Source organism: Callithrix jacchus, chromosome 7 (assembly GCF_049354715.1).
Source record: "Callithrix jacchus isolate 240 chromosome 7, calJac240_pri, whole genome shotgun sequence".
Lineage (NCBI taxonomy): Eukaryota > Metazoa > Chordata > Mammalia > Primates > Cebidae > Callithrix > Callithrix jacchus.
Genome location: NC_133508.1, coordinates 34,968,088 through 34,994,858, shown reverse-complemented (window position 1 = coordinate 34,994,858; position 26,771 = coordinate 34,968,088). Strand labels below are relative to the sequence as shown.

At 42.5% G+C, this 26,771-nt stretch overlaps 1 protein-coding gene across 6 annotated transcripts in view; it reads right to left on the bottom strand.

Annotated features, from left to right (window-relative positions):
* The window catches only part of CCNY (cyclin Y), a 208,919-nt gene that overhangs the window by 150,224 nt on the left and 31,924 nt on the right, over positions 1–26,771 (bottom strand). The window contains exon 1 of one of the 6 annotated variants that reach the window (XM_078329889.1): positions 1,001–26,771. This exon is cut by the window's right edge and continues 20,909 nt beyond it. The exons of the other annotated variants lie outside the window; for them this stretch is intronic. The gene's annotated coding sequence lies outside the window, so the exon portion shown is untranslated. The remainder of the gene's footprint in view (positions 1–1,000) is intronic. 6 annotated transcript variants of the gene reach the window in all.

Genomic DNA, 26,771 nt, shown 5'->3' with positions numbered 1-26,771 from the left:
TATGCAACAGCGTATCAAAAGACTGGTCTGGCTGAGAACCAACTCAGTGTGAAAGCCATGAGGTGCATTCTGCACCCAGGACCGGTCCAAACAATGCCCTGGGGCCATGTGACACACACACTTCAACTTCAGATTGGATCCTAAGCCAATCAACCTAATCCCCGACCCCCATCATGAGTCTTTTAAATAAATGTGAGTCATTCAACTCAGCGATCAAATGAACGCTTTTATTAAACAATTTAAATCACAATTACTAGCTTTTCGCAGCGTGAAATTCTTTTAAAGACACACAAAAAATGCAAATGTTAATTGAATCAAGGCAGTTTGGGCAGTTCTTGTATTTCAGCATTCTCACCATTAACCAATCCTTATAAGTTATCCCCACTAGGCCTCTCAAAGTGGAGGAAAATAACTAAAGCTTTAAGTTGGGAGTGGAGAAATCAGAAAACCGATTTCCATCCAAGCAGAGGGTCTCTATGAGGAAGAGCTGGGAATTACCACAACCACAAGGCCATTTCCAGCCACAGCTCCATACCTTCCGGAGAAGCCTGTTTCCCTGCAGTGGTTACAGGAGGGGAAACACAAGGTGCACGGAGCACTGGAGTCTGAAGAACAGGTCACTGAACAAAACATTGGCAAAGAAGGGCTCAACTCACTCCTGCTGTCCAGAGTCACACTCCTGTCTCTGGACAAACTGAATTCTTTTTCGTTGTTTCATTTCTTTTTCTTTTATACAGATTAAAAGCCTAGATTTGTAAACTTTTTTGTTTCTTTAGAGACAGGTCTCACTATGTTGCCACGCTGCTCTCGAACTCCTGGCTCCAAGCAATCAACTGGAGTGGCTGGAACTACAGGTGTGCGCCACCGTGCCCACACACTGCTCTAACAGTCCACACACAGACATCCGCCCTTTCCCTCCTGATGATACTAATCCAATGAAGCCTTCGAAAAAGCCTTGGAAATCTACTGAATGCAAGCAAGCGCTAAAGCCACAGCTCACCTGGTAAGTTGCCGCTTCACAGAGAATGGCTAGAAGCAGAGAACGGAAAAGATGTTAGAAAAACAACACAAGGGAGGCAAAACGAGTTGCAGGAGGCCTTCAGCTCAACACCAGCCTTTACACAGTCTCCAGGCAGATGTCCCTAGGACAGGGTGCAGAGAAAATGGAAGGTGAATTTAAAAAGGAAACATGGGGGTACTAAACTAAACACCACCAATTTGCACTGCTTCACGACACGCCTCCCCAAACAGTAACCAGGCCTCGACTTCTGAGTCAATAAAAGGCACAGGACACTACTCAGGACAATGCCAACAAAAAGCCCAGACAGGAAGGTTTGAAAAAACACTGCTAGGCCAGGCACAGTGGCTCACGCCTGTAATCCCAGCACTTTGGGAGGCCGAGGCGGATGGATCACGAGGTCAAGAGATCGAGACCATCCTGGTCAACATGGTGAAACTCTGTCTCTACTAAAAATACAAAAATTAGCTGGGTGTGGTGGTGCGTGCCTGTAATCCCAGCTACTCAGGAGGCTGAGGCCGAATTGCCTGAACCCAGGAGGCGGAGGTTGCGGTGAGCCGAGATCGCGCCATTGCACTCCAGCCTGGGTAACAAGAGTGAAACCCTGTCTCAAAAAAAAAAAAAAAAAAGGAAAAACACTGCTATCTGATTGCCTAATCTTTCCTCCACAAGTCAATTCAATTCATCATATGCTCATAGGAGCATCTCTTTACTACATCTGTGTAAAAGAAAAAAATTACTCTGACGCTTATTAAAATGGTAAGGAAGACTTTCCCAGGACTACTGGAATAGATGCCAAGACTATCCTAATAGGGGAAGGAGATGGAGCTCAACTCAGAAAACACAAGACAACTGGGGACTCCGCCAATGCGCAGAGTGAGTGAGGTCAGCGGATGGAAAACTACTCATGGGAGACAGCAGGGAAGGGGGATTCTTGCTGAAGGCAGGTGCGGGGAGGAGAGCTCAAGGGTGGGGGCTTGTAGCTAAACTGACTTAGCAGAGCTATGCAGGCTGAAGACAGGACCCAAGAAAGAGGCCTGGTCAAAAACAGGACTCGGAGGAGCCTGAGTAGCATCTGGTCAAGGAGACAGTCATTGTCATCTGGGCTAGGCTCTGTTATGGCCACAACTACAGTCCTTCTGGCTGCTCTGTCTCAAACCTTCCCACCAGTACTGTCACCTGGTCATGTCACTTCTCCACTCCCAACTCTGTCGTGACTGTACAGCTCTGAGAACTGTCCCGGCATTCGAGGCCCAGCTCCCCAGCCAGCCCTCTCCTTTTATCGCCTCTGCTTTCAGCCCGTGGAGTCACCTAAACACATCTGGCACTTCACTTCCCCACCACCAGAATGTTCTGAGTGTCATTTGGCCATCTGGCAAAATCCTTATTCCTGTCAAGATCTGGTTCTAACCCCAATGCCACTGAAGTTTTCTCAGAAACCCCAACAGGACTGGACCTCCTCATCCTTAATGCTCTGTACCAGTAACTAGATTTTTTTTTTAACAGCATTTAGTCCTACTTGAACTATGAGCACCAGAAGGACAGGAAACCTGGCCTGTGCTCTGGTCTTTATGTTCTCTCTTCATGGGAGACATTTTTTCCTCCTTTGTCATAAAAAACAAAATTTCTTTCAGATGAGCTAATAAAACACCACAGACTTAAAACTAATAGTTTATCAGAAATATTAAGTATGAAATGAGTGATTCCCACTATATTTACAGAGCAGGAAAAAAATATAAAAAGAGTTCCAATCTTAAAGATCTTGTATATTTTCTCCTAGGCTTATATATTTCTTCTAAAGTTTCTGCAATAAACATATATTCCTTTTACAAATATACGTTCCTTTTATAATGACATAAAATGTCATTTTGAAAACATTTTAATGGAACAAATAATAAATGTTATAGGAATTTAAAGAAGGCTACGATTCCTAATGAGACAGTCATTGGAGAAGTGAGCGCAGAACTAGCCAGGCCATGAAGGGTGGCATATAAAAATAAAAGGAAGAGGGGAGGAGAGGAGGAAGAGGGGGAAGGGGGACAACAAAAAGAGGGAAGAGGGGCAGGGAGAAGAATCACAAAGCTACAGTTATGGCTATCACTGACCAAGAACCTGCCTGATCCCAGGCTCTTCCCAAGACAAGCTCGTCTATCCTTGCTGCCATCCAGTAAGGCAGTTACTGTCATTCCCATGTTAAAGATGAGAAAACTAAAAACTAGGGTAACTTGTCACACATCTCATCTATCTAGTAAGTGGTGGAGTCTGTGCTCTTTCCACTCTAAGAAAATTTCAACTGGGTTCTGTGTTCCCAAAGGGATTCCTGGATACTTGACCTCAGACCCCAGCTCAGCAGGGCTCCGGGTTCCCATTCATCTTCAACCTCAGCAGTTCCACTTTAATTCATTTTATGTATCTTGAGTATTTACATGTCATTAAAAATAATGTTTTTAATAGAGTTCCAGTACTTCCAAAACTAAACAACAGTTTGAAAACCACTGTTCTATGCCATATTGCCAACTACAAAGGCATACTTGGTGGTAGGTGTGCTGAGCTAGGGGTTACTGAGGGAGGAAGAGGCCTGTCCTGCACAGGCTGGGAAGCAGAGGGAAATGAGACTGAAACTCTAAGGCCTAGAAAGTTCCGAGGAAATGAAGTAAGGGAGAGGTAAGGGACCCCTTTTATTAGTTGACAACTGTCAGCCATTGGTTCACACCAAAACCAAACCTGTAGGCACATCCTCAAAGCAGCCAGTACTTAAATAAAAACTTAAGAAAATCCTTGTTTTTCCAAGGGCTAGCTTTGATATAAAAAATTTCAAATACCAAAATAAACACAACAGATACACAGCTCTATTTTAAAACCACCTGAACGTGTGCCAATCTTGCAAAAGAACATGGGTTTCCTCAGCATCCTGCTCCCAGGGTGGAGACACTGTCTGCCGGCACACCAAGCATCCTGGGCAACTATCTGGGGGTGTTTTGTCGTCCTAAGTTTGTACTCCTACTAATTAATCATTGCAAGGCATTTAGACAAGGTCAAAATTAATTGACAAGAATTTATCTATACTCAGCCACAAGTGCATGGGATAAAGCAAGATCAAATTTATGTTACTGTGCTGATTTAATTTGTATGCTATATTTTGTACAATCTGATAGTTCTCACATTATGAAAGTATAATCCTTAAAAGCAAGCCAATGAATGCTTGGTATGAGATTTTCTTCATTTTCCATTTACTGAACACTGAGCTGATTTATGACTAAGTGGTATTCTGTTTAGAGGAGAGCAGTCTTCCGATACACAGGCAGTAATTCACTTTGCTCATTTTGTTCTCTGCTCATGACCAACATCAGAATGTCTTTAGAGAGAAGGAAGGCAACAATAGCACATTCTTATTGCATACCCAAGTTTTCTTCCAACCACAGAAGAACTGAGCTTGGCATTTCAGTTTTATGGAAGGCAAGATAAAAGGGGTTTTGAGTTCTCACTACTTTACTTTAAGAGTCACAATTCTCGGCCAAGTGTGGTGACTCAGGCTTATAATCCCAGCACTTTGGGGGGCCAATGTGGGTGGATCACAAGGTCAGGAGTTTGAGTCCAGCCTGGCCAACACAGTGAAACCCCGTCTCTACTAAAAATACAAAAATTATCTGGGTGTTGTGGTAAGCGCCTGTAATCCCAGCTACTTGGGAGGCTGAAGCAGGAGAACTGCTTGAACCTGGGAGGTGGAGGTTGCAATGAGCTGAGATCATACCACTGTACTCCAGCCTGGGCAACAACAGCAAAACTCCAACTTAAAAAAAAAAAGTCACAATTCTGTTTCTTAGTCTACTCATAAGTAAAATCAGAAAGTTGAAAGATTCCCGTTAGCTCAGCACATTTACTAAGCACCATATGTACACCAGGGGCTGTGACAATGCCAGGATTCGATGATGAAACAGACAGTGCCTGACCTTGAGAAGTCTGTAAAATGTAGTAGTAGTAGTAGCAGCAGTAATTGTAGTAAAATATATGTAAATAAGCAACTTCTAATAAAACATGATACAGATGAGGGTTTTAGAAAACACAGAAAAAGAGCCGGTGGTAGGCAGAATAATGTCCCGAAAGACGTTCGTGTCCTAATCTCTGTAACCTGCAACCTTACATGGCAAAGGGGAATTAAGGTTTTAGATAGAATTAAAGTTGCTAATCCACTGAATTTAAAACAGATGTTCCTAGAATTATCTGAGTGAGCCTAATGTAATCCCCTTAAAAGTGGAAGAAGCGGCAGAAGAGAAAGGGATGTCCTGACTGAAGCACACACGGACGGACGTGCTGGGCTGCCAGCTTTGGAAACAGAGGGGACCATGAACCAAGAGCGCAGGCGACCGACCTCTAGACACCAGAAAAGGCAAGGAAACAGATTCTCCCTGAGAGCCTCCAGAGGAACTCCGCTGTAACAGCCCTTTGATTTTAGTTTAGTGACACCCAGTCAGACTTCTAAACTAGAGAAGTGTAAGATAACGTATTTGCATTGTTTTAAGCCAGAAAGTGTGTAGTAATTTGTTGTGGCAGCAACAGAATATGAACACAGAGCCTTTCCGTGGGAAAATGCAATTATTCACATGTCCAAAGAGAATACCCATTCCTAATGCTTCCATCGGCCACACCCAACAAGGGGAGGAAGCTCATTAAAACTAAAGCTCGGTGCAAAAATGCAAATGTCAAGTGGTATATATCCATCATGTGACACTAAGTCTCCAGTACCCGCTCCCAGAACATCTTTCACAGACTTGCCAGCCAACAGAGCTGTGATGTGGGAGACAAACTACTCACCAACACAAGGCCATAACTATTCATTCATACAGAAACTGCAGTGCCACCTAGCACTTCTGTGCCCCATACACGAGTGTTCATCTGGGCTCTCCGAGATGTCTGCTCTCAGATAATCTATTTTGCTTGAGCCTCTGTCTCTACAAATACAGCGTACTATGGAGCACAACATTTAAATGTGATACCAGGAAAAGCTGCAGAAGGCAGCCTACCCCTGGCCTGGGCTAGAGCATCTCCTTCTCTACAATTGCTCTCCTGGAGTCAAAAATAGCCCCACAGTTACCGGGCAGGCCACATTCTGAAATGGTAAAAGAACATAAAAACACACAAAGGGGCTGTTTCCTCCTGGACACTGGCCCAGCATTTGTTCATTTTCTTGAGATGACCTCAGAGGAACACAGCCTCAGCAGGACTAAGGCCAGAGGGGAAAGACCACACCTAAGTTGGCCATTTTCAGGAAAACTGTTCTTCAGTGTGGAATCCTACAACTGTATTCAGAATTCAGCAACGATCTGTGACTTTATTCTTATGTGCATCCTGGCAGTGAGTTCACTTAGGAAGAAAATGCTTAATTCTACATGCTATATATTAACAACTAAACTTATTTACACAAAACCCAAACCCGGATCTTGTTTTACAAAACACACTTAGAAAACTGCCCACAGTAAGTTTTTAAATAACAACCGAACTGTATGTGCATGAGCTCTTTTCAAAATACATGCACACCTGCACTTCCCTCCTCCTTTTTGTGGGTTCCTCGCCTTTCTTTACCCACCTCTTCTCAGCACTATTCCCTGGCATCCTCCCTTGCATATCTGATCAATGGACAATTTGGAATCCATTCTTCCCACCATCCTTCTCCCACACAGAACACAGAGCAGGCAGTCTCATGGCGTCCCAGAGCTCACCGGTGTCCAGATGTGGAGCAGCCTCCTCTGCATTTCTATCGAGATGGGGCAGAACCCTCAAGCCTCAGAAACACCATCACCAGGCATTCCTATGGGAGCTCCCCCAACCCCTCAGAAAGCTACTTGGAGAAGGAACTCAGCATCCGGAGGAGAAAAAGGACTATCTCACTGACAGTAACCTTTTTAAAGCACTCAATCCTAAGTCTGGTGTTTTCCTTTGTTCATAAGTTAATCAAAGAGGAGTGGGAGATTTTTTGTGTATTTTTAAAGTCAATCTCGTTTCTCTCCATAAAAGTTCAGAACAGAGTTACCTCTAGAATAAAAGGACAGTGGAATTGCTCTCAGTAGTGTAGCATGTTGACAGTTCAGGGGGAGCATAAAATGGTATTAGCTCATGTTTTGCCCAACAGCAGGAAATCACTGAAGGGCCCGCTGGTGTTCACTGAAAAATGAGAACATAGGCAAAGGCAGCACTGCAGTTTGGGCCACTGCCAGCTTTTCACTCCCAACATTTCAGAGAACTGCACACCCCCACCCCTCCAAAAAAACCAAACAACAAACAAAAAAACAAGTTTTACTAAAGTCGTTTGTTATTAAAAATCAATGGAGGAATCTTGACATATCTAAAGAATACACGTTCCACACAGAATCAATCCTACAAAAGTAACAATATACTCTAAACGCTTCATTTGAAGATTAGTTACCAAAAACGTCCAGGTTTCCTTCAACTCTTGTCAATATTGGAAGACCATACATTGCAAGATGTGCTCAGGCAAGTTAGCACCACGTGGACTCTGAGTCCACTGAAGTCATCAGTTTAGCAAGACCTGCATTCTCATATTGTAAAGGTCAATAATAAAGTATCATATTTTTATGATGAAAACTGGCACAATGGGATACTGCTTATATACAATAAACTTTAAAGCTCCAAACCATGAATACTCCCCTAGACTCAGTCATGACCAAAGAACAATCAAGTCTAACTTTGGACATCAGATGCCCCTTCCTCACCTGTCATCTTCTAAGAACCAGGATGCATAGCTCTCTTAAGAGAGACCTGCAGGATGAGAAAAGCTGCCATGCTTTACCGGGAAATCCCTTTCCACTCCAGATCTGCCTTTTCTCTAGCACCAAGGTTAATGGGAGCTAAAGATAAAACAGATTCCACAGACTCTGACATGATACAAAGATTTAAAAAAGATAAATTAACAGAATGTAGTGTGTGACTTCTCAACCAGCCAGCCACAAGTAAAGCATCCCCAGGTCACTAGCTCTCTTCTACAGGAATGTGACACAAATTTTTGGCTGTATCTAATGGAATTTCATATCCAGAGGTCCAAAAGCACACCAAATTCCTATCCCTGTTTCCCATTTCAATCGGATTGCTGGGGGAAAAAAAAACAGAAAGACAAAGGAGCAAGACGCTTAAAAAATCATGAGAAATGCTAGGACAGATATGCAGTGACATTCAGAGCTTACACAGGCTTATGGTAAATTCTGTGTTTGTGCTCAGTGAAATCGGTAGGATGATGCTGACCAGAGGCAGAGCAAAAGGCCAGTACCACTCTCTACCAAAATAACTAAGCATCTCATTCGTGGAAGGGGAGACCACAAAGGTCTCATTTATGGAGGGCACCCCAAGACTGGACCATTCTGGTGACGTGCACTGCAAAGTGCAACTGGGTTTTAAAACTTTCTTATTATTAGGAAGACCACAGTGAAACTCATTTTCACATGGGGCAACTGGAATATTCTCACCTTTGCCACTGGGAGTATATATACACTGGCACAACCACTTTAGAAAACTGTGGACAAAACATACCATGTGTAAACTAAAATTTGCAGGTGCCAAACAATATTATGCCTCAGATTGTTTTAGTTTTTAATTTTAAACACAAGTGAAAACTAAAGTGGTCACACAGAATGACAGGATCATAGTCACTGAGCCAACTTCATTCATCTGAATCACCATTTCATACAGGAGTACCATAGGAGCTGGAAACACAAGGATGCACAAACGAACCTTTACTGCTAGTGAAGGGAAAAGGAGGGAGACCACTCCCGCCTCCCTGCTCTGAGCTAATCACTTTCTACAAATTAGGGCTAAAAAGGATAAAGAAGAAGAGCATGCTGATTTGAATTCACATATTGCTATACTTCAGATTTAACAGTATCAAACTACAGTAACGAAAGATACAAGTAATCAGATTATAAGTCACTAAACAGTCAACAGCTGTTCTGTACCTGGATCTCTGCTACTATCTTTCTGTCACAATCACTATAAAATGCAGATAAGCTCAATCCACATGGTGGGAACAAAGGCTATGGATCTGACATTTGTGCATTAATCTCAGTGAGTTCCTACAGATGACTGCCTTCAGCTGAAGTGGTGCCCAAAAGGAATTCATCAGTCATCTGAGCACTGGCAGGAACTTCCTGAGACAAACATGGGTGTGGACCTATGGGAGAAATTAGATAACCCCACCAAGGCATAACTTGAGGAGCCAAGAGAATTCTCAGAGGGCAGGCCTCCTGCCTCAGAAGCCCACAGAAGCACTTTTTGAGAAAAGCTCTTCTGGCAAACTTAAACTGAAAAGGTCCCTGGGGGAAGAGAACAGGCAAACCATGTGCCCAGGACTGGCCTGGAGTCATCTCCACACATGAATGTGCAGACCCAGATGCACTCACCCCATGTGAGTGGCGACTGCACCCACCCCACTCCTCCACTGCAGGGCCACTCGAAAGCCAAGCTGCTGTGAAAGAAAACCAAAACCTGGGACTCAAATTCACATGTCAAAAGTAAAAATATTAAGCTGAAAGATGAGCCATGCAAGATGCTGCCTTTTCTTTTATTTCTAAGTAGATAGCTTAAAAAGATAAGAAGTTAAATATCTCCACAGGTAGCCACTCTATGTTCACCCTATCTTATGCAGTGTTGATTTATTGAGCTCCAGAGGAACAGGTAATTGATTATTCCCCTAGCTGCTCCTTTTCTCTTGCAACATGTGGATTCAGTAACACCCTATCCTCTTTCCCCTACAGCCTGCTTTTCTCCTTCAAATACTGAAGGCCTCAAAATCATCTTTGAAGAAAAGCACAGACTATAAACTGTTTGTGGCACCATGTTTTTTTACCCCTGTCATTGTCCTCAATCTTGGCAAAATAAACTTCTGAACTGATTGTGACCTGTCCAGATACCTTCTGGTTTACACAGCTATTCTGCTAAAAGTGAACGGAAAACCCTCTTTTAACCAGAATTTGTGGTGAGGGAGCTGTAATGTTTCCCAGTGTGCCGTCTGTGAAACATCATCAGCAAATGTGTTTAACAGAACATTCCATAGTTAAGTTTGGGAAATGTTACTTCATATGTTCTTACTTTAATTCCCCACAATGCAGAACACAATTTACCATTTAATTGTGTTACCACCATATCAAGTGCTTCAGGAAAGAAACCTACTTTACTTTACTCTAAGCCAGGTTTTTCCCAATCTTAGTTGATAAATAAATCTTTTGTCTACCTAAAAGAACTGTCCTCATTCTAGCTTGATATTAAAAATCACCTAGAACTACTACGTTAAAACAGGATTACCTGATCCCTTTATCAAAAACCTTAAGGGAAGGGTTGGGTAGTTAAACCAGCACATCAGGTGACATGATCGAACAGTTGAGAAAAAGTATTGAAAAGCTAACATTGGGCCAGAAATACTTTTTTCTTTTGAAAATGTTTCAGGATGGGCATGATGGCTCATGCATATAATCCTAGCACTTTGGGAGGCTGAGGAGGGCGGATCACCTGAGGTCAGGAGTTTGAGACCAGAGTGGCCAATATGGTGAAACCCCATCTCTACTAAAATTACAAAAATAGCTGCATATGGTGGTGGGCGCCTGTAATCCCAGCTACTTGGGAGACTGAGGCAGCAGAATTGCTTGAACTAGGAGGCAAAGGTTGCAGTGAGCCGAGATCATGCCACTGTACTCCAGCCTGGGCAAGAGAATGAAACTCATCAAATAAATAAATAAATAAATAAATAAATAAATAAATAAATAAAATAGAAGAGGTTTCTAAATGTTTCTAGTTCAGTTTCCTACTTTACTAAGCTGCATACACTAAATGGTGATTGTTGATTCAAGGTCATTATTCGAAGCATTGTTATCTATTTAGTTATCCCTAGGTTATTTGCAGGCAACTGGCATTTGGACAAATACCAAAATCTGTGCATGCTCAAGTCTCACAGTCAGAGCTGTAGAATCCACAGATACAGAAAAAGGCAGTTCTTGTTCACACAGGTTTTGCATCCCACAAACACTGCATTTTTCATCCATGTTCAACTGAAAACAATCCACATGTAAGTGGACCAATGTGGCTAAGACCCGAGGTGTCCAAGAGTCAACTGTACAGTACTAAGGGTATGAAGAGTGTAGTATGTTGACTCTCTACTGGTCATGAGTATATCACAGCAGTGCTTTTTTTTTTATCTTTTGGATTTTATTTTCACTAATCATAATAACAACAAATATAATTACTAAGCTCTTAAATGTACTGTCTCCCATAGTTTTCACAACAACCTTATAAGAAAAGTGCTTTGTTATTTTTCCCATTTTGAGGAAATGAGGAGCAGGCCATGCAAAAATTTAAGTAACTTGCCCTAAGTCAGTTTCTCAAGCTCAGCACTACTTGACAACCAGAGCTGGTAATTCTTTACTGGAGGGGTAGAGGGGCTGTCCTGTGTACCATAAGACAGTTAGCAGGAGTCAAGTCTTTGCCCACAAAATGCCAACAGCAGCCCCCTTCCAGTGGTGATAACTGTCTCCAGACCTTGCCAATGTGCCCTGGGGGCAAAGTCAGTGGGGAAGCAGTGTTCTAAGTGATGCTAGAGATGAGGGTAGAGAAGCCAGAGCTCCAGCTGAAGTCTTACCCTCCACGGCCCCTCCCAAGAGAAAGCATCAAGCCCCCTTTCCATGCTCCAAGCAAAGGAGCCGGCAGAAGCTCTTACCACTGTCACACACACAGTCTGTGAGCACTGCAGACAGGCCTGAGACGCTTGACAAAGTAAGATAAAGCTGTACCAAGTGCCAGTAATTTCTGGCACAGAGTAATCCTTCAGTACAAGTAATGCCCTGCATAACTTTCTTCTGATTCTACTAAAGGTTCCAGTTGCATGTATGAAAAATTCTCAATCTCCTCACTTAAAAATAAATCACAGAAAAAGACTTCCGCCTACAGTGGCATACCTAACACATTAGACACCCAGGAAGAATCATTTTTAACATACACTCCATATATGAAAAAAATTATTTTCAGTAATAGCTATGTAAAAACTCAATAACCATTATTTTCTTGATTTGTTCTTTAGTTTTAAAACAACCATCTTAAGTAATAAATTTTAACTTTACAGATATTATTTTTGCACTTATCAAACAAGAATATTACACAGGCTCCTTTGCTTGGAGGATGGAAAGGGGGCTTGATGCTTTCTCCTGGGAGGGGCCGTGGCGCCTTTGCAGGGTAAGACCTCAGCTGCAGCCCTGATTTCTCTACTCTCACCTCTAGCATTACTTAGAGCACTGTTTCCCCACTGACTTTTTTTTCACTGTTTTAACTTTTAAGGACACTTGGACAAAAACTCCAAGTGATCACATAGAGTAAAATTATGGTCATCGGTAACACTATCATTTATTTCAAATCTACTGTTTAAAAGCAGACATGTAATACTACAGGGTTAATACACTGTCCTAAGCAAGCTTTCTGAACAATACTAAAGCCTTAAGAACTTACTCTTGAAATGAATGCAAGTAGCTGAGTCACCATGTGTTTATTAGGCTAACTATATAATCAGGAGTGTCAGATTTAACTACCATGGTGCATAGAGTATCTTTTTTCTTTTTTGAGACCCAGTCTCTCTCTGTCACCCGGGCTGGAGTGCAGTGGTGTGATCTCAGCTCACCGTAATCTCCACCTCCCGTGTTCAAACAATTCTCCTGTCTCAGCTGCCCCTGATCCCCCGCCCGAGTAGCTGGGATTACAGGTGCACTCCACCACGTCTGGATAATTTTGTATTTTTAGCAGAGGTAAGTTTTCACCATGTTGGCCAGGCTGGTCTCAAACTCCTGACCTCAGGAGATCTGCCACCCTCGGCCTCCCAAAGTGCTGTGATTACCGGTGTGAGCCAAGGCGCCCAGCCTACAGTGTCTATTAAAGGCTAAGTGCTCACGAAGTACTCATTTGAAGCTTACATATATATTATTAAAACTCAATAAAGCAATTATTTAGAAGACATACCAACAAAAGATTTTGGGGAAAGAATATCACTGACAACGTTTAAATTGCAGGCAAAATTCTAGACATTTAGACTTTACAGGCAGACTTTGGATGCTTTTATTACTGTTATTAAATCCTCCACAGACAATGCACTCCTCATCACCTGCACTGGAGCAGACCACTCCCACCACCCCAGCCTTGGGATGCCACTGTCTGCATATCAGAGTTAAAATGGTACTCAGAAGCTTCAAGCTCAGCAAGTCAGTTGCAAAAGAATAACGGAAAGAGAAAAGCCACAGAAATTCACGATGAAAGAAATGATGAAGGAGAGATCTCTTCGTTCCACTTCTAGGCTGACCTCAGCTGACCGTGTACGTCAGGCAAACTTTAAAACTTCTCCAGGCAGTGCGGCAGAGAGGGTGAAGTCACAGGTTGTGAAGGCTGGCTGTGAAGTGGGTGACCCCAGGCAAAGTTCCCAATCTCTCTGGGCCTGTCAGTTTTCTTATCTTCAAGCGGGGAAATATATCTGTATCTACCCCAAGAGTCTGTTGGGAGGTGATAAAAGTAACGCATGTGAAGTGCTCTATATGTGACAGTTATACCTGGGCAGTATCTTAAAATTACTAAATCTGGGTAATATATAGACACTCATGTACTATTCTCTTTAATTTCACATTGTTTTGAAACTTTTTGAAACAAATGTTTGAAGTTAGTTATTATCAGGTTCCAACACAAGAGAAATAATCACCTCCAAGGTCTCTTTGGGCTCCAAAGTTCTCTTATATATTCCAGACTGGAAAGAGGAGACTCCCAGGTGGAGATTGGGAGTGGGAGAGAAGGGAAAGACATTACATTAATAAGCTGTGACCACCAGTCCCTTCCTCAAGTGATCACTACATAATCGATGTTCCACACATAAATGCTTCAATGATTAGACACTGAGCTGCCTCCAAGCATTCTGTACAAAATACAAACCAAAATGGGACCAGCATTTCTAGACCCAAGCCCTCAATCTAAGACTGGTGCCTGGCAGCCTCCTTAACACAGTACCTGTTAGAGTTCAAGTCCTACTCGCTTCTAAAACATCTTCCAAGTGTAACCCAACCAACATTTGGAACAGTGTTACAAGTCCAAACATTCCAATCACAAAGTAGTCCTCCCATACAAACCAGTGACTCCTTCATATTTTTTCACTGCACTGTGTGGCCTGCTTCATATGACAGCCTGGGACTAATGAGAGCTAAAATTCCTGGAGAAGATGGCTCTATTTCTCCTCCTTGTGTAGTAAAATGGGATTTCAAAGTCTCCAGCAGATGGCTCCATCATCTGTTGACCCAGCTAAGTTTCCTCCCAAGGACTCTCAGGGTAAAAGGAAAAAGGGGGTTAGGAGGGGCAGATAACGGCAGCAGCAAGCAAGAGAGAATTCTCAGTAAATGAAACCAACATCCCTGCATTCAGGGCCTTCCTGCACCACATTATCTTCTTTTTCCACAAGCTTCACTTTGTTCCCAATAGGCCAACATTCTAAATCAGCTGAAATGAAACACTTCATCAAGGAGGAAATGTGGAGTTTCAGGATATGCAGAGCTATGATCAAGCAGACTTTGGCTAAGTCTACAAGTTCTGCCAGTAGCTTACTCAATCACTCGCCTTGCTGGTTCTAAGTCTTGAACTTAGAACCAACTTGCTACTTGCTAGGTCCCTTGAGAAAATATGTCATTTTCTGTAATACAGAGTCTGGCTCCATTTCTGACATTTGCTGACAGTTTTCAGGCCCACGATTCCCCACAGCCCCCATCTGGGCAAGCTGATAAGAAAGGGGCCCCTTCCTTCAGCACTTGCAGGAGTTCAAACCACCCAGGTCTAGAGGCGGGGCAGGGAAGGAAGCCCTCAACCAGCCCCAACCCCTAATCACATAAAAGCCAAGCCAGTCTCCTTTTCCTGCTCTCTCAAGACACTTTTGGATCCACAACCAGCCTGCTCTCCCCAAGAAAGCTTCACTATGTGAATAATTAGCCTTTTCTTACTCTCCAGGTGCATTGTGAGGTCTCAACAGGCTGACACGTGAACCAAACTTTGGGTGGGTTCATCCCACCTCTGTAGAGTGGCCACAGTACTTCCCGAAGTGAAAGATCCTGCAAACTCCTTTCAACCTTCATCCAAAGATGCATCGGTGCATCAACCCCACCAATGTCTCCCTTAACTCTGGCCAGGAGAAACCTCTGTCTCGCCTTCTCACCAATAAAGCAAGCCTAGTGCGGTTGTAAATGAACCAGCATGAGATAGGAAGCAGAGGCTTAGGACAGGTGCCTGTTCCACCCCTGACTAACCATATGACTCTAGACAATTCCACTGCCATTTCTGAGTCTCATTTTCCTCAGCTATTAAAGAAGTGTAACAGTACATCCTCTATGTCTAACTAGAAAGATCATGGTGAGGATTGAACAGGGTAGCCCATGGAACAGCACTCCGTAAGCCATCCTGACCCACACATGTTCTAACTTCCTCAACAAGTCCTGGGCTCCATCTACCTCGCCCAACACTCAGCTCTGCTCTTCTACTATCTTCCTAGCTCCCTGCTCAAACAGAAAAATCCTCCTAGCTTTTCTCAATACACATACACCCTATCCTAGCCAAAGAGGCAAGCACAGAGGACTCTGGTAACCCCATCTAGGAAGTCACCCATATAGACAACTTAGCACCTAAACTCTATTCTCACAAACTCTCCCAAAAAATCCTTTCTTCTTTCATATTGTAAAACATTCAAGATCACATCCAACCAAGCTAACCAAAAAGACACTGAGGTTGCCATCACACAGAAGTCAGAATTCTGAAAAACTTATGTCTGCCACCATGAACTTGAAAGCTTCCCAATAATTAAGACTTTTCTAATGAGGACAGGAATTACATTAGCAAATGTGATTTTAGACCAACTGAATAATGAAATTAGTCAATATTTGGAAGATGTGCATAACTTGTTTGCAACTGCACTAGGCCTGCTTCACTGGTGAGACGCTGAGACAGAGGTTTCTCCTGGCCAGAGTCAAGGGAGACATTGGTGGGGTTGATGCACCAGTGCATCTTTGGATGAAGAGTTTGCAGGATCTTTCACTTTGGGAAATGCTGTGGCCACTCTACAGAGGTGGGATGGACTCGCCCAAAGTTTGGTTCACGTGTCAGCCTTATGAGACCTCACAATGCACCCAGAGTAAGAAAAGGCTAATTTTTCATATAGTAAACCAATACTTTTCCAAATGATGAAACATGAAGACACAAAATCTTGCATATGGTAAAAGATGCATTCAAAGTACGAGAGATCAATAAACTTTAACATAAATGGTTTCAGATTCCACAGTGCAACTAACCTTTAATAAACTACGATTTGTCACATTTTGAGGTACTGTCAAAGAATATCCATATTATCTAAAAAGTCTATAAAACAATACTTTTTCCTTTCCCAATCAGATCTGTGTAAGGCTGAATTTTCTTCATATACTTTCACAAAGCAATATAGCACAAAAGACTGACACAGAAGCACATATGAGGTTCTAGCTTCCTCCTATTACACAGAAATTAAAGACATAATAAAAACACAAAGCAATGCTACTGCTCTCACTTAATTTTTTGTTTTGAAGATTTTTTAAAATAAAAATGTATGTTGCTGGGTGCAGTGGCTCACACCTGTAATCCCAGCACTTTGGGAGGCTGAGGCAGGTGGATCACGAGGTCAAGAGATCAAGACCATCCTGGTCGACTTGGTGAAACCTCGTCTCTACTAAAAATACAAAAATTAGCTGGGCATGGTGGCGCGTGCCTATAATCCCAGCTACTCAGGAGGCTGAGGCAGGAGAATTGCCTGAACCCAGGAGGCAGAGGTTGTGGTGAGCCGAGATCGCGCCATTGCACTCCAGCCTGGGTAACAAGAACGAAACTCCGTCTCAAAAATAAAAATAAAAATAAAAATGTATGTTAACATATAATGGTTATTTTAAAAATTAGTATGTTTTAATTACATGTTTTAATTTCTATTATAAATATCTACAGACACAAAAAATCTTCTCTACAATTTCTGTTACTGAAATGTAATTCACAAACTATAAAATTCATCACTTAAATAAGTAGAGTCATACGTGTTTAATGACAGGGATATGTTCTGAGAAATGTATTGTTAATTTTGTTGCTATGCAAATGTCATAGAGTGTACTTAGATAGTCATAGCCTACTTCACACTTGGTTATATGGAACAGCCTGTTGTTCCTAGGCTACAAATCTGTGCAACATGTTAATGCCCTGAATATTCTAAACATAGAAAAGGTAGATTAAAAATATCATATAAAAGATTAAAACTGGTATGCCTGCATAGGGTACCAATCGTGTATGGAGCTTCAGGACTGGAAGTTGCTCTGGGTCAGTGAGTGAATGAGTGGTGAGTCAATGTGAAGGCCGAGGACACCACTGCACACTACTATCAACTGCATAAACACTATACACTTAGGCTACAATAAATACGTAATAATACTATGACGTTACGGTGGCACTCGGCAATAGAAATTTTTCAGTTCCATTATTATCTTATGGGACCACCATTGTATATGCAGTCAATCCTGACCAAAATATCATTATGTGGTATCTAACTGTATAAGTTAGTGGTTTTTAGCACATTTACAAAGTTGTACAATCATCACTGCTATGTAATTCCAAAACATTTTCATTACCCAAAAAAGAAACCCCAAACCCTTTAGCAGTCACTCCCATCCTCTTCTCCCTCAATCCCTGGCAACCATTAACCTACTTCCTGTCTCTATTAGATTTCCCTGTTCTGGACATTTCATGTAAGTGAAATCGTAATATATGTGGCTTTTTATGACTGGCTTCTTTCACTTATCATAATGTTTTGAAGGTTCACCAATGTTGTATCAGGTATCACTACTTCTCTCCTTTTAATGGCTAAACATACAGGCTGAGCATCCCACATCTGAGATGCTTAGAATCAGAAGTGCTCTGGATTTAAAGTTTTTTTGGATTTGGGAATAGGTGCAGTATATGTTTATCAGCTGGCCATCACTAATACAAAAATCCAAAATCTGAAATGCTCCAATGAGCCTTTACTTTGAGCATCATGTTGGCACTCAAAGTTTTAAATTTGGAGCATTTCTGATTTTGGATTTTCAGATTAGGGATACTCATTGTACAAATACAGCACATTTTGCTTCTCCCTTCATCCACTGATGGGCATTTGACTTGTCTTCACCTTTCGGCTATCACAAATAATGCTGTGTACATTTGTGTATACACTTTTGTATGAACATGTTTTCAGTTATCTGTGGCATATACCAAGAAGTGGCACTGCCGGTCATATGGTAACTTCATGTATAACATTTTGACAAACTATCAACTGTTTTCCTCAGTGGCTGCACCATTTTATATCAGCAATGTATGAGAGTTTCAGTAATTTTTAACACCATACATGGGGTCCTACGACCAAAATGCTTGTGCCAAGCTGAGAGATATTGAGATAAAGTGCCCCTTCCCTGTTAGGTCATCATGTGCTACAGGAGCTCAGGCTTAGAGACAGAAAATCTGAGCCACGAACCCTTAGAGCTTCCGAGGCACAGTATAGGGAGTGGCTTTCCTGCACCCAGCCCACCTCAGGTATGAGCAGTCCTCCTTTCGGTGTCTTCCACTGGTGCCTGGGGCTCTCAAGCCATGATGCCACCACTCTATTCTCACCCTCTTTAACTTTCCACCTCTTGCTTCTGCTGAGCTCCTTTCCACACACCTGTCAGGTCATCAAACCTTCACCTCCTTTCCCTTCCTGATGCTAAGAACCTGCTTCATCTAAAGACACAATTTCTCTCAATTCCTGGCAGGTTTTGTGCTGCTCCAGAATCCCAAGGGCAGACCCTCAGTGAGTGAGATTGGCAATACTTATTATATCTGTGAAGCAGCAAAAACTAAGACTTGGCTATACTGAAAGCAAACCTCAGATGACTTCCAGAAAGAATAGTTTCCCTGAACTTCAGTACCCCCACAAAATTCAAACAAGATGACTCAATACTTAGAACATGTCCCCATAACCTGTGAATATGTTATCTCAAATAGCACATGGGAATTAAAACTGCAGATGGAATTAAAGCTGCTAATCTGCTGGCTTCAAGGTAGAGAGATGAGCCCAGATTTTCCAGGTGAACCCAACATAATCACAGGGATCCTAAAAAGGAAGGCAGAAGAGCCAGAGACAGGAGATGTGAGAAGAACTCCATCTACCACTGCTGGCTTTAGAGAGGGAGGAAGGGCCTGAAGCCAAGGAATGTGAGCAACTTCTAGAAGTAAGGAAAAGGCAAGAAAACAGACTCTCCATCAGAGACTATAACAGGACACGCAGTCTACAGAAAGCCTGATTTCTGCCCACTGAGTCCTGTGTCAGATCTCCAACCTACAGCCCTATACAATAATAAATGTGTGTTGTTTAAGCCACTGACTCTGTGGTAATTTGTTATGGCATCAATAGAAAATTAACATGGTATAAGTCCTTCTTTTAAAAAAAAATTTTAAAAATTGCCCCCTCCTCAGTTTCATATTCCAACTCATTTCATAAGATAGAGGCCTGGCCACACCCTTTCCCCTTGAGATTGTCAACTTCCTTTCTTACAGTTTGAGAATCCTTACTCTTAAACCCTTTTTTCCATCAAATGACAAGCGTCTGAGTACCTGCTTAATATCTCTGAGTGACCAGTGTTGACAATTTGCTTCTGTCTTCTCTGCACCCTTAACAATCCAAAATTCCTTCCATGAGCAATTACTTCATTTTCCACCCCCCTTTTTTTTTGCCACTATCTTTAATATATTTACCTACTTTTCAGAGACACATATATTAGAACCTCTAGTATAATATAAACATAAAATGATCCAGAGTTTATATTCATAAGCATGGACACACCTGACAAACCAAGAAACAGTTCACAAAGATCGCCTCACCATTCAATGGAATACATTTAACTGGCTCAACAAGAAAACCACATCCCACCTGCAAAACATCTCCATACAATCTCCTAGTTCAAAATGTCGTTTGTCACTAGTCTCTACAACAAAAAAGACGTATTTTATAGCACTAAAAGTTAATATGAACTCATTTATCACAAAGATGGATGAGAGAGAAAACCCCTGTGACTGGCCATGGCAATCAACAGGGCACTCTGATGAAACATTTACATTGGTTTGTCAAGTTCTCCTAGAGCAAGCTTCTTTTCCTGTTTTCTTTTAGGAGATATCTGTGTTCCAACTGAGAAACTGGTAGGATCAGCTACCCGGAAACAATGTCAAATGCATTAAAAATTAATTTAAAAAATTAACCCCACAGTATCATTCCATCTCCGGCTTCATAAACTTCATAATATGTACACTTCACCCAACTGCTGTACAAAAAGTTCTAGGCCTCACCATTTGTTCTACAAAGGAAAGAACCAAAAAATAAATCATTAAGTATGTCCAGAGTTCTGTGGGCAAAAACGATGCAAAGGGGCTTTAATTGGGAAAACTAATGCTATACACAGCACTTCTTGCTATAAATGTTATAAACATCTTATCATGTGTCATTTCCAAACAGTTGCCAATTTTTTAAAAACTGTACAAAATGGTATTTCCTTCTAGGCAATTAACATGAAAAAAAGTTATTAGCATAGGGCACTTTAGAAAACAAGTTAATAGAGTTGACCTTTGAACAACGCAGGGGTTAGGAGAACCAACCCCTTCATGGAGGGGTTGAAAATCTGTGTATAATTTTCAACTCCCCAAAAACCTAACTAATAGACTACTGTTGACTGCATGCCTTACCTGTAACATAAACAGTCGATTAATACATATTGTGTGTGTGTGTGTGTGTGTATACACTATATCCATACAACAAAGTAAGCTATTGAAAAGAAACTGCTGCTGGGTGCAGTGGCTCACGCCTGTAATCCCAACACTTTTGGAGGCCGAGGCAGGTGGATCACAAGGTCAGGAGTTCAAGACCAGCCTGGCCAAGATGGTGAAACCCCATCTCTACTAAAAATACAAAAATTAGCCAGGTATGGTGGCAGGTGCCTGTAATCCCAGCTACTTGGGAGGCTGAGGCAAAGAATTGCTTAACCTGGAAGGCAGAGGTTACAGTGAGCAGAGATCATGCCACTGCACTCCAGCCTGGGCAACAGAACAAGACTCCATCTCAAAAAAAAAAAAAGAAAGAAAGAAAAGAAACTGCTATTAAGAAAAATGATAAGGAAGGAAAAATAGTGAAAGTGGATCATCATCAAGGTCTTCATCCTCAAGTTCAAGGCAGGTGAGGAAGGAGTTGGTTTTGCTGTCTCCGGAGGAGCAGAGGCGGAAGAAAATCCATGTATAAGCGGACCCACTTATAAAAGGTATGCCGTTCCTCTTTACTAACTATGTAGACCCATGTTAGAAATACAATGTAAAGTACACCATCCTTGCCCTCAACATAACTGGGGTGGGAAGTGAGCACACTCCTCCACCACTCACCATCCATCCAGATGCTCAACCCAACACTGCTGGGTGGCAAGAAATCCATTGCTGACCGCTGCAGCAAGGTCCACTAAGCCCCTACGATGGTCCAGGCCTAGGCCAAATGCTTTACAGGATTCGTCTCATTTATTCTCCTAACAGCCCTAAGAAGGTTTCGTTATCTCCACTCTGTAAATTAAGTAAGTGAATAAAGACACAGGATGCAATCACTCAAAACTTTACCCAGGAAGAAACAGGGCCAGGATTCAAACTCAAGTCTGCCTGACTCAGGCTTGTCTTCTGATATTTTAAGTAAGTTTTCTTACCACATTTTATTACACTTAAAATTATCCCTGGATTTTAAAATCCTTTCAGTTTACCATCTAGCAGAGGAAATAAGAGCATGAATAGAAATGACCACAACTGGCTGGGCACCGTGGCTCATGCCTGTAATCCCAGCACTTTGGGAGGCCAAGGCAGGTGGATCACCCGAGGTCAGGAGTCTGAGACCAGCCTGGCCAACATGGTGAAACCAAAATACAAAAATAAGGCAGGCGAGCTGGGGGGGCCTTAATCTCAAGTACTCAGGAGGCTGATGCAGGAAAATTGCTTGAATCCAGGAGGCAGAGGTTGCAGAGAGCCAAGATCGCGCCACTGCACTCCATCCAGCCTGGGCAAAAAGAGCGAAACTCCATTTCAAAAATAAATAAAATGACCCCAACTGTAAGCAGTAGTTCTCCAGGAGCTGGGATACACAGTTAACTGACACAGGATAGACACAAAGGAGGAAGGTGGGGAAGGAAGGGCTGATGCCCAGCAAAGCACAAGCCAGAGTGAGCAAAGGCATGATATCAGGAAACAATCTAGGGAGTGCTCAGACAACAAGCAGAACAGAGCACCTGAGAGGGATACGGTGAAAGAAAGGCCAGAGCTAGCTGAGCCACACTTCAGGCAGGACCTCCGCATATCCTGGAAGGCCCACAGCTGATCCCAGGAACTCAGAGTGAATCATGTAAGGCTTGTGAACATAGAACTAAGACCACACAAGACTGACTTTTGGAAGAGTAATCTTTGCAGAAACAATTCGGGCTGGCCTATGCACACTGCTAATTGTAATTCCTCTCCTAATTGAAAAAAATGAAGCCACCTGAATGCAGCCACTCCTCCCTGCTGTCCCCTCCTCTCCTTCCTCACTGTCAGGGTTAATGGAAGCCCTGGATTACCCCCATCCTTTCCTTCCTTCTCCAGGTGACTCCTTTCATTATTTTGAATCTCTCCCTTCAACCTAGTTCCATCCTCTGGGCCTTCAAAGCACACATGCACCTGCCAGTTGGGGGAAAATGTAAATATGAAACACAGTACTGCCTTTTCGAACCCCAGTCTCACACATAAGTGGTCTGCCCTCATTGCCTCACCCTTTGTAATCTTGAATGTCAGCAATTCAGCTTCTGTCCCCATTGAAATCTTTCAGAAACACATCAGACTGCCATCAATCACTCATCAAATGCAATGAAACTTGCTCAGTCTTCATGGACTTGCCTGAGAATTCAGAATTACTAATCATCCTCCTCATCCTGAAGTTCTTTCCTTCTCTGACTTCCATGGCTGCTTCTCCTGGTTCCTGCCCTAGCTCTGACCACCCTTCTTTGGTTTTCGCTTCTCCCCATGCCTCACAGACACAAGAGTCACATGGCCCACGCCCTCCAACCTTTGCTCCAGTTGTCCATGCCATGGGAACAGTTACAGCATCTTTACTGTGCCCCAGTCTTCCGCCCAAGCTGAGGCCTCAGGTTTAAAACTGTGGGGAGGATGAAAGCGCCTGTCACCAACAGCCAGACTTGGTTGGAAAGGTCAGTATGAGACATTTAGAAAGACAGGTGGTGGTGAGATCGTGGAGAACCTCAAATACAAGGGAAGGTCAGTTAAGGTCCCTGAGAAGGAAAGTGACTTGTTCAAAGGAGTGTGGGCGGGCAACTAGCCTGGAATGATTGTGAAAGATGGACCTAAATGCAAAGAGACTAAGGCAAAGAAGACAAGGAATCCAGACCCAGAAAATCAAGGCAGAAACCAGTGTGGCCACAATGGAAACAGAAAGGAAAGGGAGGTCTCTTGAGAGTCCAAGTTACATAACAAAGCAGCAGCAGCTGATACAATGTCTGGGTCACCTCTCCTCAGTCAGTCACTAAACAGGTATCAAGTTCATTCTGTATCCTAGCACTGGGCTGAGTGGTGGTACCACCAACACGCCCCATATGCAGTCCCTGCTTTGAAGGGACACACAGGCTACCTGGATAAGTCAGGAAAACAAATCCAGTCCTTTTAAAACAATTTCATAGAACAGCAAGTAAAACAACCTAACAGACAACCAATAATCAACAGGTTGTAAGAGTTTTATCCAAGATCAGAGTTAACCAAAGGAAGAAAAGCAGTGACAGGGAAAATATGAGGCACTTTACACTACCTGGCCCAGTCTCTGGAATAACTGGACACAATAAAAACAGAGCCAAAGAGGAGTCCTAGTCATTATCATCTAAGGTCTATCATTGGCTAAATTTATAATGACAATGTTCAATCAGCTTCAAACCTCGCCTCTTTCCAGGCACAGTGCAAGTATACATAAGCACCAAAAGAATATGGATGAGGGATACATGGATATGTCTAAAATACAGAATTTACTGCATATATATATATGCATATGTATATGCTTGAGGGTACTCTCAAGCATATACCCTCACCATGAAACTCTGGTGTTACTGTGAAGTCTATATGAAGTAAAGCAGTCAGTGATTCTCAAACTTTAGGGCTTACTAAAAAGTGCATATCCTCCCATCCGATCCCTGGAAATTTAAACAGTCACCCAGAGAATAAACATGTCATCTTCGTAAATGTTCTTAAAAGTGATCTGCCAAATTTGGAGTTAACGTGTCTGCATTCAAATGCGCTTTATTATTTGGTCACCTGTAATAAAAAATATTGATTAGAAATTAAAATTTATGAAGTTCAATTTTAAAAATACATATATTTAGGCCGGGCGCGGTGGTTCACGCCTGTAATCCCAGCACTTTGGGAGGCCGAGACGGGTGGCTCACGAGATCGAGACCATCCTGGTCAATATGGTGAAACCCCGTCTCTATTAAAAATACAAAAAATTAGCTGGGCACGGTGGTGCGTGCCTGTAATCCCAGCTACTCAGGAGGCTGAGGCAGGAGAATTGCCTGAACCCAGGAGGCGGAGGTTGCGATGAGCCGAGATAGTGCCATTGTACTCCAGCCTGGGTAACAAGAGCGAAACTCCGTCTCAAAAAAAAAAAAAAAAAAAAATACATATATTTAGAAAATGTGCAGAATAAGAAACATTAAGCAGCACATTAGTAGGCTTAATCTCAGAAATTTTTCAATTGCAAATGTATATGCATCTTCAGCTCATATAAGTGGCTGGCTCAGCACACTAATAAAAATCCTATGATAATCTCAGGCAAGATAAACTTAAATAGGAACAGCCTCAATGGAGTAGTTTTCTCAAAAAGGATATATTAAGCCAAGAATGTATTATCTTAATTTATATTTTCATGACTCTTTCCCATAAAAAAATTGATTGGAATTTCTTCTCTGTCTTCTGAAAGCAAGAATCCAAGTTCTTAGGGATTAGAAAAACAGTTGTTTAAGTCTTTCCTGAGACCACAACTTTCCTATGCTGTGTGGATCTTTGAAAATGTGATAACAAATCCATCTCTGAAACCAAACAATGTCCATGCCCTTAAGAGTTTGGCAGATGCCTCTGGCAGGAGGAAATACGGTCCGAGGTCACAGTGGGACCTCAAGCCTCACCATCCTGCTCTGTTCTTGTCCTGCTGATGCCCACATGGGAGTGGAAATCAAGACAGACATGGTCACCAGCACATCACATACTTGTAACAAATGTTGTCCACAGTCCACTGCAAGGCCATTTCAGCCTGAATATTTATCAGTCCATACTGCTTTTTGTTTGTTTGACCCTGGACTACTTCCACAGGGCAAGTAGGACAGATCTCCATCATGTAAATCACAAGGAAGATCCTCAGGGTACTAGGCAGTCCATGAGATGTGAGCCCATGTTATCGCGTAAGAAATGACCTTTACCTAGCAATATTATTAATAACTAATATTTATAGAGCACATTTACTTTGTACCAAGCACTTTATCTTGTTATTTCATTTTATACCCAAAACCATTTTATGAGGTAGACATTTTTTTACTGTTCCATTTTAAAGAGAAGGAAGACAGGCGCCAGGCCCACGGCTCCCAGCTAGCACATGGTGGAACAGGGGTCCTAGCCCACCCTGGGACTGAAGAGATCCAGCCCTGATCCTTTTATTGGTAACTTCACAAGGGTAACAACAGCCAACAACACTGGAAGGTGTCCCTGTTTCCAGACAGAAATTCTGGTTTTCCTGCTTTTAGCCTCCCTTCTTCCCACATAGCCTACTCACTCACACCCAATAAATCATCTTGAAACTCCAACTTCATCACATCACTGCCTTGCTGAGAAATCTTCCTCCCTACCTGAAGAGTAAAGTTCAAATGCCCCAACCACCATGTGGCCTCGGCCAATGTGTTCAGTCTTCTCTCTTCATCTGAGACAAATCTTTCTCAGAGTCCTCTCTGTGCCTAGAAGGTACATCCTTTCCTTTACATCAAAATTGCTGAGGCTCCTAGGCTCAGCTTGAGTGCTGCCCCTCCCACCAATTCTGCCCATGGGTGGAGCAACCTGCATCACTCCAGGACACTCTTCATGTGTGCCCAGACATACCTCTACCACCCTACTGAACTCAGCAATGCACACAGAGCACGGCGCAGGGCTAGAACTAAACAGGTCCGCAATACAGGTAATGCATTTGCCTCTTTCGCCTTCTATCATTACAAAGATTTCTTGTTTCGTGACTTTTCATTGTACATCTTACTTCTCACATAAACTCTCTATTCCCTGCTAAGCAAGCACTGTTATTCCCATCTTTATAAGCTCTTCATTTTGCACATGTCCAGTACTTGTCAAGAGAGAAAATCTTTTCACCATCAATTCTAAAGCCTGGGGATTTTGTCTCCTTGCCAGTAGCCAGCCATACACTGCCCCAGATTAACATGTTGGTACAGATCTGCTCCCACAGTTTTAAAATTACTTTTTAAAAAATGCAGGCCACGTTTTCAAGAAACCTCTGAAGTTGAAACCTTTCTCAAAACTGAGATAAGACAGCATCCTAACAAAAGTGTGAAAGAACAAAGGTCACCTTTGGTCCCAA